The sequence below is a fragment of the Argiope bruennichi genome, chromosome 2 (genome assembly GCF_947563725.1).
Source record: "Argiope bruennichi chromosome 2, qqArgBrue1.1, whole genome shotgun sequence".
Classification (NCBI taxonomy): domain Eukaryota; kingdom Metazoa; phylum Arthropoda; class Arachnida; order Araneae; family Araneidae; genus Argiope; species Argiope bruennichi.
In genome coordinates this window covers 74,024,373-74,038,532 of record NC_079152.1, presented here as the reverse complement: position 1 = coordinate 74,038,532, position 14,160 = coordinate 74,024,373, and the positions used below count along the sequence as shown (strand labels likewise).

At 28.8% G+C, this 14,160-nt stretch overlaps 1 protein-coding gene across 6 annotated transcripts in view; it reads right to left on the bottom strand.

Annotated features, from left to right (window-relative positions):
• LOC129956931 (GATA-binding factor 5-A-like) overlaps positions 1-14,160 on the bottom strand; it is a 74,294-nt gene that overhangs the window by 57,282 nt on the left and 2,852 nt on the right. The window contains exon 1 of one of the 6 annotated variants that reach the window (XM_056069029.1): positions 2,285-2,511. The exons of 1 other annotated variant lie outside the window; for it this stretch is intronic. The gene's annotated coding sequence lies outside the window, so the exon portion shown is untranslated. Of the gene's footprint in view, positions 1-1,107; positions 1,326-1,503; positions 2,126-2,284; positions 2,512-14,160 lie in introns of those variants that run through there. 4 more of the 6 variants (XM_056068989.1, XM_056069019.1, XM_056069004.1 and 1 more) reach the window with 4 other exon arrangements.

Below are 14,160 nucleotides of genomic sequence, written 5' to 3'. Positions count from 1 at the left end.
CGTTTGAATTAGAGTTGCTATATATCAACAGGTAAACTTTAGAGGCTGGGAATGTGCACATTAGAAAAATATTTTAATTAAGTAAAAATTGAGGAAAATTTTGATGTTCGGCTTTAAATCCGGAAATTAATATATACATCATTTTAATTTTCTTCTTTTTTATGATATTAATTTGATTGCCCTACGAATATTTTCCTGAATTTTATCAAATTTTTGAAAACATTTCTTTGCTACATTTTCGTCAACATATTAATAGTTGCAGTGACATTCAAATTGTTTTCATTCTTTATCAAATATTTCATCAAGTGATTTTCTTCCAGTGTTGAAAGATGGGGAAGAATGTTTCTGATTGTGATATACGCAGTTTATGAGAGAATTAGAGAAACAACCACAAGAAACATTGTACGGTTAGTTAATGTCGGCAGTGACTGCGTGAATTTTGTGGACAGTGACATTTTTAATTGTGTCATGATTTATCGGATTTGATTGCATTAGGAATATGCAGTTACATAATGAATATAGCATCTATAAGACATTAAAATAAGATTTTTTTTATTATTTATCACAATTTGATACTTAAAAATTTTTTGAAGGCAATTATCGAGTTAGGCATAAAAATTTTAATTGAGACTAAGCATAATCGATAGTCTTGAGACAACCTAAATTAACTATTTGTATTTTCTTATTCGAAGTGTGCTTTTCTAATTCAATTCTAATAAACAAAATTCTCAAATCCATTAGTGACAAAAGATGATAAATCTAATTAATTTTAAAATTTAATTAATTAATAAATATCGATTGATAATTTTCATTCAGAATTTTCCATTTATTTAAAAACAAAATGTACAATTTAATATGCCTTAAATACTATTAGAGTTTTGTAAGCACTTGTCAAATTTGTCAAAATACTTTTATTCAGATGATAATGAAAAAAAATATATTATTAAGTTCAGAATTAAAGCCTTTTTTTTTTAAATCATTGCTTTATAAAAAAGCTTAATATTTGAAACAAATATGTTTAAAGTAAACAAAATTAAAGCATAAAAACAATCTAAATAAGAAATGAAATAATTCTTAATATAGAAAAAAGCTTTGTGAAATTCATACCTGTATGAACAAATGAAATGACCAATGTGGAGAGTATAAGTGGACATTTAGTGTTTATATCATATTCTTTCGAATCAAAACTTTTTTAGAATGCCTTTTCTATATAATGTTCTGCATGAATAATATTTAACTCATAGTAAAATACTTGCACTAAATAATACTTTACAGTAAAATATATGTATTTATAATACTGACTTGTCAATAAATTCAGAAACAAACTCAAACAAAATAAAAATGTTATTCATTTTGGAAATCAAAACTATATATTAGATGTTAATGCAACTAGCATAAGAATTGATTAAGGGAAAAGCATTATAATAAATAATATTCCAACGGGGAAGAAATAATTAAATTAAAATTTTAAAAAGATTGTTATTTACTAATTATCCAACAAACCTGAATATTTTTAGTCCATTCCATGTAAAATTAAATGTTTTGCTTCTTTTTCCATGATTGTTTACAAATAAAATGATGAATATCACTGAACACAGGGCTTTTCTTAAAAGAAGTGGAATTTTGCTTTGTCAAAATGGCTGAAATATCATTTTTTTAAACAGAACTTAAAATATTTTTCTTTATTAAACGACATATATTTTTAATTCTTTCAATACTTCATTTTCATTTAATGGCTCTTAGAAATATTCACACTAAAATTTCTGGATTGGGCCTATGCTCAAAATCTTTTTAAATTTAAGCATTTTTTGTAAATTTTAAAATTTAATAAGAATATTAATTAATACAAAAATACAGAAATTCGAGAAAAAAGAACCCAATATTATTCCTTTCCGAATTTTAAAAAGGCCGTTCGATGAAGTGCGCTCATTTCGGATGTTTTCCTAATCAATCAAAAACAGTTGCCCTGGCGAGAGAACAGTATGGCGCCTTTTTGAATTTCATTATGCTATGGAATGCAATAAAAATTCAGTTTTGATGTCGAAGATATGGTGATATAATGGATGCTTTGGACAGTCTTGTAAATATTAGACGCTAGATAAGATGCGGATAACTTTTTCGTATCAGCTAGGCAACGCTGATTATAATTTCGAAACGAGGCTGGTATAGAAGGACCAGATTAGAAGACAACTTCTGGATGGCCATTGCTGCTGTAAGGCCCTAATCTGGGTTGCTGATTATTTGCTATCAGTTAAGCGGGAGAGGAACCCATAGTCTTACTTACCTCTGGGTGGGTTATTGCAGGTCCGACTACCTGTTGGAGTTGAGGGGTAGGCTAATCCTCTCTGGACACTGGACGATATTTCCTTGGCGATTTATGTTCGGATTTTTAAATCGAACACTTCGTGGCAAGCTATTACAAAAAGGGAGGATAAAGGAAATTGTAGCAATATGGTGGTATTTGCGAAATGATGTGATGATGTCATTCCAACCCTCCCTAGTTGGTTCGAGTAATCACGTGGTCCTACACACATTGCCTATCAGGACTAAGGTGGACTCTGATCCTATCCCTGGCCTGTCCCTATGGTGACAATAGATAAGGTTCGCACACACACGGACGTTTTCGCTCCAAGAAAACCGTTCTTTTCCCGAGCTGTTGAAAGCACATGTACTTTTACCTAAGGTGGCAGCTGAAAGGGAAGATTTAGTCACAAAACGAACCTTTGCTTTTGTTTACTTTCGCATTACCGTTACGGAGCCTTTGCGCTGAGTCTCTCCCTAAAGTGCTGCCATTCGTTGTAGAATTTACTTTCGTAAATCGACCGTTAAAATAGGGCGCATTAACTTCTCCAGTGTTCCTTACACTCTTTCTTCTATCAGCCTTATTTTCTTCTTTGAAATTTTAAATACATAAGCGTAGAAAAATGAAATCACCAACTAAAGTGGTCATTAATAAAATATCATTTTTTACGATTGAAAAAAAAGAATTCTTAATCATTTTCAGGCTGTTTTAGGGTCACAAATTTCTGTAATGAATTTTGCTAAGGAGTTTTAAATACTCTTTTTCATCTCTTTAGCATGATAATGATTATAGACAGTTTCACTCTTGTGGCATATAAAGTTGCGCGGTATGTAGAATTAAAAAAAAGATTGAAATTTCTCTGAAATCTAGACTTTCGACTTTGGTGTAAAAATTTAAGTAACTACTTCTTAGATAATTAGCAATCAATAAGAGAGGATTGTACAAAATTTTAATTAGATTTTTAATTAAAAATTGAGCAATATTTTAATGACTTTTTAATTTTTTAGCTGCATAATATTGCACGAAAATCATTACAAGCCAATAATTTAAAATTAAGACAACAATAGCCATTTAATTTTTTCCACTTCTCAAATTCACCCATTTTACTTCTTTTGAGTCGTTATTCATAGAGGCAGGGCATTTCTGCTTTATATTTTAAGTTGGTTACAAGCATAGTGGAAAATCTATTTTTATGATAGTTCATATCAGCATTTTTTTAGTTCTTTCCTAATAAGTAGATAAATTAATTTTTATAGATAATTTATTTACTTACTCAGAAACCTTTACTTAAATTAAATTTCAAATCGTAAAGTATTTTTAAAAAATAGAGTAAAAAGTTTATTTCACACCTTATAATTTTAAATACTTATTTCAAAAAGTAAGTCATAACTATTATAAAATCCCTGTTTAAATTAAATTTTTTATGATTCAAAATTAAAATTAAGATTCTCTAGGATATCATTATAAAGGTAATTAATTCAATGAAAGAAAATTATTAGAACAAATTGGCCTTTCTCCAAATATAAATTCTTTTTAAAAGTATAAAAGAATATTTTTTAAAAATTCAACTAAATGAAAAAAAAAAAAAATGTGAATCCTTAGTTCAAAATGTTATTCGAAATTAATTATACTTAATTTTTATCGAACAAATTTAAGATTTATTTATTTAATTATTTTTTGAAATTTTTGATCTCTTGTAAAACAAGCAAAGGGTGTTTTCCAATTCCCATTTCCTCAATGAATTTCATTTTTGATTCTTCCACTGTTTTGAGAGGATTTTCCAGGAGGTTTCTGTTCTTTCCAGAGATTTTGTCATCCATAAAGACAGCGATAGGGCTAAATGATTGATGGATGAATGGTGTAAGAAAAGTTGCATCAATGAAGTATGTAATATAAAAATAATAAACAATCATTTGAATTCTCATCAAACTTTCTTAAAGTAGATGATTAAAGAAAGATAAGAAAAAAAAAGATAATAATGAGTAGGGGGTTGAGAATTCAGAGCTCATACACTCCATTAAATAGCTCCAGCATACCATTAAAAAAATTCTTATCGCTGTGTGCGAGAGTTATTAGTCTTGTCTTAGTAACCAATTTGGTCTTATTAAAAGTAACCAATTTAGACATCTTACTAGGAGCAATTCAATCAGAGAAAGAAGTAAAAAAAAATTACATTATAGATTTGGTTAGGTTATATTAACGTCCCGTTGTAAAGCAACACTAGGGCTATTTTGGGACTGCCCTTGTAATTTTGAACCGCGGCCAGATGACGAGGACGACATCTGAGCTGGCACCCCCTCTCCACACCACACCAACGGGAGGACGTTTGGCCATGACAGGATTTTAACGTGCAACAGACCCCCTTACACCACGGTTCTTCGGTGGAATCGGGTCTCGAACCTGAAACCCTCCGTTTCCAAAGCTGAGACCTTACCACCAAGCCACTGCGGCCCTTAGTTTAAAGAATGAGAGCACGTAGAGACTAGCAACCATACTACAGTTAAATTAACACATTGACTGCCACATTACGCGCCTGTGCGTTACTAATATAATATACAATTGTACCAAACCATCTATCTAATTAGATGACCCCTTTTCAACTATAGTTAAGAGATAGCAAAGAAGGGGGCATCTAACTAGATAGAGGGCCCGAATATCAGGCGGGAGTCGTGGCATCGAATGCGTTAAACACACAATTCAAAATCCCTAAGTACTTCAGAGCAGGAAAGATTGGCATTTTGTTGCAAGTAAGTCATATTTGAAACACAGTAGCGCTTGCATATGTAGGCGCTTTTTATTTTTTTAATTACAGCCAGTCATCCTGTTACAACAGAACTAAGCCATATAAACAAGGATTATACAGACTAAGTTATTGGAATTTTTATTACACTCAACATCATTTGTAATTTTTTTTAAATTTAGAAACCAAAAGATAGTTTAAATTAATTTTTTTCACTTTCATATAATTTCTATTTTCTCCAAACAAACATTTCTAATGAGCTAATCAGCTTTGAAATGAAATACAATGCTTGTCTGGATATCATGTTTGCGAACTTTCTTACTGAGAAACTGAGCTAGTTATTTTTAATTTACTGATATTCAATATGCATTGCAAGTAATTATGAGTAAAGTAATAAGATATTGAAGTGTTATTTTTAGGTTTCAAGTAATAACATCTGCGTTATTAATATCATTCAGTGAAGTATGAAAAATAAATCAGATTTGCTCCGTAATTATTTTGAGAAAATGGATGAAATAATAAAAGCTTTTTTAAAATCCTAAATATTTTGAAGAAAATATGCTTTAAAAATTAATGTGTTGTTGAAACTTTAATTTGTGGGGGTTTTTTTGCAGTTAGTTACCTCACATAAAGCGCATGATATATATATATATATATATATATATATATATATATATATATATATATGGCGGAAATATTAAAAACAGCTGCTATTTCTGATTTTCTACAATTAGGGTTTAAAAACTTCAAATGGGAAGAAGATTTTTACTTGCCGGCTTTTGATTTGTGTTTGAAGTGATTCTTTTAGAGTGATTCTAAAGATAATGAATGACTTTTTTATTTATTTAAATAATTATCAGTTTCTAAATAGTAACCCATATAATAAAAATCGTTTTTCCTTTTTTTTTTTTTTTTTTTTCAAGCTTCAATGTACTATTAAAAAGGAAGACTGAATAAAATGAAGGCATTATCAAAATCTTTGCTCCAACATTGTTCATTTTCGTCATAACCGGAAGATTCCGCCATTTATCATATACCAATGCGTCAGATTTTCGATCCTCTCTGCTAAGAATGTTGGATAAAGTTATGTGAAAAAAATGTATATTTCTTGGACGTTTGTTATTAGTCTGGAGGTATTATTTTGCCATCCTTTTCAATTATTAAACTCAAGTAAAAGATGAAAATAACTCTGCTCTAAGCTACATTCTCTATGAAGTGATGAATGTTTATGTGATTCCTAACATTCTCCATGAAGTGAATGTTTATGTGATTCCTAACATTCTCCATGAAGTGAATGTTTATGTGAAAAGACTTTATGTTCTTTTGAAGTTGGTATTAATCTGGAATCATTCTTGCCAATTCTTCAATCAAGTAAAAGATGAAAGCTCTAAGCCGTATAAATCTCCAAACCGTAATAGTAAGAGCTCTAAGCCGCATTCTCCATGAAGGAAGACAAGGACTCAAGACTTTAGAAACAGAAGATATCGATGAATGAATTAATCAAGTCACTCGAAAGATAGGGAGGATGTTGCAATCTCAAGAAACGCGCTAGTCGATCAGCATGTCAAATCTTTGATTTTGGAGGATGAATATTTAGACATTTCTGCGCCATATTCTTTCTTTAACAAAATTCAAAGAACTTTTAATCTAATGAGTCACATCACTATTGGTAAAGTTCTTCGAACAAGGGATCGGAAGCTTGGACCATCCACTAATATAGAAAAGACTGAATCTTCATAGTCAGGATTGGACATTACTTTTAGTAATATATTCATTTTTTTTTTTTTTTTGTCTTTTTATAGTAAATCGGAACTTGAAAAAAATTATCCTCGTGAAACTGGAAAGAAAATCGTGATGTTACGATTACAAATTGTTATTCCAAATTTTTTATTTGATCCATTTACGTTCTAGTGATATACGTCAATATTGACACATCTATTCAATTTTGAAGTTCTCAGCATATCGTTAAAGAACGTGACTTCGAAATACTATATAAGATAACATGAAGTTAAATGCAAGATACATACATAGTTATGAGCCACTTGACTGAGGCGTTATTTCCGTTCTCTATCCATTATATGAACAAAGTTATCTGCAATGGAAAAAAGTAAAAAATAGTAATTCGCAATATTTATTTCGATTTGCATTTATTATTATTCGTAATTAGAATTTCTCCAAAATAATTGCCATCTATGCAAAACTTATTAAAAAGAACTAATATTTTCATTGGAAACCTCAATTTGAAATCTGAAATCCTGAATATTAAAAATAAGAGCCATTTTTCTGAGCTTATAATCCTCATGGTTATTGAAATTTATGAAGCAAGCTATCAAAATATTTCTCTTTGAATTTTATACTTCATTTATTCTTTTCAAGAGAATTAAAATTATTCATCGGAAAATCATTATCATTGCCATTGCTTTTTTTATTTAATGCTTGTAATGAAATGCATATTAATCATTTTTGAGTAAAAGATGAAGTAAAAAAGTAAAGTAAAATTTTGAGTAAAAAAAGAAGTTTTTGAGGAGAAATAAGGAGCAAAAAATATCACCCTTTCTTATGCAGTTTCGTATGTTGAATATATATTTTGCAAATAATGTAGGTATTCACATGTTTTGACTTTTAGAATAAAAATGTAGTTTAATTTAGTTATTTAGTATTATTGAAAGCAACACTAAGAGTATTTCAGGATGTTTCTCTTAATTTTGAACTTTGTCAGATGACGAGGACAACACATGGGCTGGTACCACCTTTTTCCAAATTTCCTAGACAAAACACACTAGCGGAAAGGCGTTTGACTCACAGCATTAGATTTCGAGTGCAGCAGGCCTGTATGCACGAAGAATCATTAGTAAAATCAGTTCTCTAACCTGAAGCCCCCAGCCACAAGAACATGATTTTACCATTAGGTCAGCATGGGATGAAGGAAGTGTTATAAAGATGAAAAAAATCAATCTGTCATTGAATTGAAATGGTCTGTCAATCAATCTGTCATTGAATTGTCATTGAAAAAATCATCAATGTCAATGAATCGAAAGAAATATCCTTTTGGACATATGTCTGTAAATACAATAACTCAAAAAGGAACAGGAATGAAATTGGCATACAATCCTTGCAACAATTCAATTTATTGTATCAAATTTTAGACAAAATCCATCACCTTTTTTTTATACTCACATAGTCTGTTTTCTTTACAATAAAACTAAAAAGAATCATAGTTATAAAGATTAATTTAGCGAATAGATTATTATGCGTAATTCTATATATTAATTATGTTGCCAATATAATCTTCTCTCAGTTAAAACAAAATTTGCTAAAATGAATAATGTATCAGCAAATAAGAATTTCTACTAATTATTCAATTTACATTAAAACATTTGGAATTCAAATTTAAATTGAAAGAACTTGGTACTGATCTCATTTTTTTATTTGGAATATCATTCAGAAGTTTTCCATAGTATTGCAATTTAACATTTAAATATAATCACTTTCAGAAGAAGAAAAAATCAACTTTCAGTAATTAGCGTTTCATATTTGAAATTTAAATTTCGTTAAAAAATAATGACTTTTTAAATTAGCTACTATTTTTTTAAGTATGAAATGTTTTTTACTCGAATTTATTTGTAAATTCACCCAAATATCTTATAGGAAGCTATGCATGAATTTCTAAATGTATCTAATATTGATTTAAGTATGATATTCTTATTGATATGCATGAGGAAAAATTAGAATATTTAGAATTTCTTATTTTATATGATGTACGTAGAAAAAAACTAAATCTTTGAAAGCTTACTGCATGTTCTTTTATGTGTGGCATAACTTATGCTACACATAATAATAAATACGTACCGCAGATTTGAAATCTTTATCTTAAACAGAAAAATGTAACAACACTTTTGAGGGATGAAACTGAAAAAAAGCTCCAACATGGAAAAAAAATCATTTAAAGTAAACTGAAAACGCACTTCCATTGTGAACATAAATAAAAACCTAAATAACTTCTCAGATATCAAAAGTACAGCTTTCAAACATTGATACAATTTCGTAGATGAAGGGTAAGAACGATGAAGTAGCCAGAAAAATGAAAATCGCTATTTTATTTATTAAGAAAAATTAAAAATTAAATTAATTATTAAGAAAAATTAAAACAACTCCACTTAAATCATGTAAACGATATTAATGACTTTAACACACATCCATATTATGAATAAAATTACACCCATATTATGTACAAATCCATATTATTGTACAGTCCTCAATATTATTTATTATTAAAGACTCTACAAGAATCTACGAATGCAGTGTGGAAGCAAACTGCAAATATTTATACTATTATGATTCGGTACCATCCAACGAAGAGACTGACTACCATTTATCCCCTCTAGAAATCTAAAATTGTTTAAATCCAAGATGTGCCAATACATAAGCATCGCACCGTTGTGTCATTTCTCAGAAATTTAAATGAAACAGGGAGGAGCAAGAATTATCATCACGCCCATCGTTATGAACAAAATGTCACTGCTCACTTAATTGACTTTAGAAGAACTGTTGCCATACCGCGAATTAATCTCGCCTCATCCGACTTAACCATGTCTTCCAATTGATCAGAAGACGCTTTTCAATGAAAGTTGCCTTTGTAATGACTATCAGTAAATTCCAGGGATAAAAGTTAAATAGCTGTATTATTACACCTGCCAACTCTGTTTTAATTTATGGATAATTCTATGTAAGTTTTTTAAGAGTCATTTAATTTAACAATTTTTATATCACTTATCGAAAATGACAAACTAAATAATGTGTGTGTTTGTGTGTGTGTGTGTGTATGTGTCCATCTCTCTCTCTCTCTCTCTCTCTCTCTCTCTCTCTCTCTCTCTCTCTCTCTCTCTCTCTCTCTCTCTCTCTCTTTGTGTTTCTATGTCTGTGTGTTTCTCTCACTCTCTGTCTGTGGTTCTGCGTCTGCATGTTTCTTTCTTTCCTCTCTCTCTCTCTCTCTTTGTGTGTCTTTCTTTCTGTCTGTCTGTGTATTTCTCACTCTCTCTCTCTCTCTCTGTGGTTCTGTGTCTGTGTATGTTTCTCTCTCTCTGCATGTGTGTGTGGGAGAGAGAGGGAGTAAGTGAGTGTGTTCTAATTTATTCACAAGTTACTACTCAATGCAGTTGAAATAACTAATTCATTACATTGAAATAATTATTATCTGTAGATGATATTAGCTCATATGGTTATAATTAAAAAATGCTTTTAAAAAAATATTGGAAAAAAATTTGGAAAATCAAAGAGTAAATAGCCGAGATATCAAAATAGTTTCATTCAAAGGATAGTTTTTCTTTCATTTGATTATAGTTAAAAATCATTTTTCTGGGATATAATTACCAAAATTACCTTCGACGAAAATTAAACTATAAAATGGAAATAAATTATAAACTCAAACTCTGAACGAAAGGATAAGTTTGGATTTTTTAAAGATTTTTTTCGTGCTTTTAAAAAATGTTTAATTTTATGCCTTGTAAGAAAAATAATTTTTACAGTGTACTAATAGGAGCATCTTAGAAGAAGAAAAAATATACGAAAAACTCGACGTGCAAACACAATAGAATTTTTTATAAGAAATCTGGTACAATTTTATATTTTATCTTACTCTATTTAACTTTTTTCTTTATAATTATAAGATTAAATAAAAAATTTTTAATGTAATTTAATCAGTTTTATTTAATATTTCTAATGCAGAATAATTTTTTTTAATGAAACAGATTTCAAAAACATGTCAAAACATTGTGACTCATTATAATTTGAAAGTCAATAAATTTGTCCCATTTACCAACATTGCCAGTGTTTTTACAAACACGCATTTTTCATATTTCACAGACAGATCACGTGGCATAAAATTATGCTTAGCGATAGCATTATATTACGCAAGATTGTGGTCTTATGATTTCTTGAAATATTTCCTTCCTTTGTCCTTTCAACGAACAGTTTTTAAAAATTTTTATTATGATTGACTCACTTCATATTTGTAAAGATGTGCTTGTTTCTTATTTAAAATTGATTTGTTTCCTATTTGTAAAGATGGAAATCCGCAATCAATTTTTTATTCACTTCTTGGAATGCTAATGAACCAAAATTCTTTTGCACCTGTGTATTCTCGAAGACATTACACCATTTTATTTTTTCTGAATTTTATTATTAATTAGTCCCTAATTAAATTAAATTTTGATTCCATACCTGTGGCACCATCTGTAAAGCATCTGAGAAACTATAGATCACCGTATTAAGGAGTAGAAAAAATAATCTTGCTCTTTAGTATACTCATTAAAAAGCGCTTTTTAATTAAATTAAACGTAGTTATCCTACTCTTAATAAAAGACATCTAGCACTGAAAGTTATGCTATGATATTCAGAAAGTTATATCATCCAAGAGCAATGTCTTTTACTTGAGATTTAAAATAAAAGTGTGATACAATCTGCTGTAATCAATTCTCGTGGTTTGAATTTATGTATGCAAATAATTATATTTCATTTCTGAACTATCAACTATTAATCAAATTTATTCGTTACTTAGAAGTTAAAAAAAAACTATTAAAACTTTGGACCTTTTTCTTTTTATTTGTTCATTTTCTTTTCGTTTTGTAATTTCCTAATTTTGTAAAGGATTTAAATCGTTTCATTTATTTAAAGTTCTATATTTTTACTATTACAGATATTCTTACAGTGCTGAATAAAAGTCTTACTGGTTACAAATATATTTAATCATTAGTTTTTTTATTGATTCTTCAAACAGTTCATTTGAATAATAAATCAATCTTTGAAAAAGGAAAAAAATATCTTTGAAACTGAATTTTTCTTTGAAAATATAAAGAGTATGAAAAAAAAATCATGTAATGCTAGATCTTAAATGTGCACTTCCTATTAATAGCTATTCTATGCACTATTTCTATAAAACAACGGATCAGTTATACTTACGATTTATATAATCCTTTGATGTAATTTTTTCATCATTTACAAAATGTAGTGTGTGTGTATATATATATGTAGTCATGATGCATATAGTATATCTATAGTAATACTAATTCATTTTCAATGCGACCATAATTATAACTGCATTTTAGCGAACGCTGGCATGCAATTATCAATTTTGTTAGATGTTTAGACTAAAGGAACTATGCTTTTATAATTAATAATACCTATGTAATAATGAGTGTTTTTTTTTAACATAACATTTTTTGTAAATGTATGAAATGTGATCTAAAGCAAAGAAAATCAATTTCAGTCCCAAGATTATTTATTTACACGTTCAGCAAATGGGACACAATACAATGGCACATATAAACACGTAAAATATAATTAAATCATCTTTTTCCAACGCCTTCCTGCCAAACTCCACACTACCTTTTTCACACCTTCATCTCCCTACTTATCTACTTTTTTTTTTTTCCGTTTACCAGTTTGCTAGGTTTTCAAAAGGATCCCAGAGTAAAGCAATGCCTTATATATGCATTTAAAACATTTAGAAAGATAAAAAAAATCCCAAGCTGAAATTATTGATCGATTTCGCCAATTTTTTTTATTTTGTATAAAATTGCATGAGCTATAGTTATGTCATCAATCCTTGTGTGCACTCTGTATTATAGTATTTTATTACCCTGTTTTAATATTGGTTTTTAATCCAAAAATTTATTTCATATTTTTAACCCTTTCTTTACTTATACAATGTTTTAATATTTTATCTGCTGAATTAATCTTTAGTTGTATATTTTTCCTTGTCCATTACTTGCTGTTTTAGATATATTTTATATTTAATATTATATTTTCTCTTTTTTCTCCAATTCAAATTTCTCTGTTTCCTCCAATCGGTTTTGAGAGCGTATTAATATTTTTAAATTTTACTTTGAGTTATTTCATAATATTATAAAATTTTTTTACTCCCTTTATATGATATTGCCATATGTTTTATCATCTACTAATCCACTATACGTTAGCATGGCCAAAAATGGCTCTTGTGGCAGTAAAACCCAAGGAACGAATGCACTCTGAAATATGTTTAAAGCATGAAGGCAACTATAATTACTGCTGTGAAAATCTAGCAGAAAATACAAAGAAAAGATGAAGCATTAAGTTGGAAGAAAAAACATCGTAAGTGAGTTCGAGAAGAGTATCTGGATTTATTTGCATCAATGGAACAAAGTCACAATACATTTTTATGTCAGTTATATACAAAATATTCTTACAGATTAAGTCTTGGTGTTTTAGATTTATCATGTGAACCAAATTGGTTCAAATATTTGAATTCAAAATCTTTCTAAGGAGATGAAATATTCATTTCTTGATAATTAGCATTTTCTGTTATTTTAAATCTGTCAAAAAGATATGTATGGATAAAGTTGGTATGAAGGATATTTTAACCTGTAGTAAGCTATACGGAATATGTCGAATTTGGAAACTATGAAATCATTTTCTGAACTTTTCACTTCGCTCCTATTTACAACGAATTGATACTAAACTTTCTTTTACCCTTGAATGAAATTGAATTACTACTTTTTTATAGATGTAAACAGATTAATTTATCGGATTATCAGCAATTGAATATTGTTTCTAATTTGAATTATAATTATATTGTTTTTTATGTAAAACAAATCCCTCATTTCGATGACTCGCCTATCAAGGCGCTTTCACTTTGCGACGAAATATATTTGCACCTGGCGCCATCTACAGTTACAATAGGAAACAAATTTGTACTGGAGATAAACTGATAAACAAATTATTCAGTTTTAATTTAGAAAAAATTTGCAATTTCTCTTAAATTGATTTTGAGAATTTTGGTTTAATCTTTCCTGTTATTTCAAGCATCTGACAGATTTTCTAGAACTTAAATTGAAAAAAATATTTATTTGTTTATTTTTAGATTTCATTTTCCCTTTCTTTTTAGTGGTGTTACGAGTAGTTGAATAATATTTGGTAATGGTAATAAATGGTAATGAAGAAGTTAATAAAAATAAACTTCCTAAGAAAAAATAGCATTTAGTACAATACGAATGGGATTATAATTTCAAGAAATATTGTATATAATGTATTTTAATATTTTCAAAGCATGAAGTTTTTTAAATGTATATTCTTCATAATAATT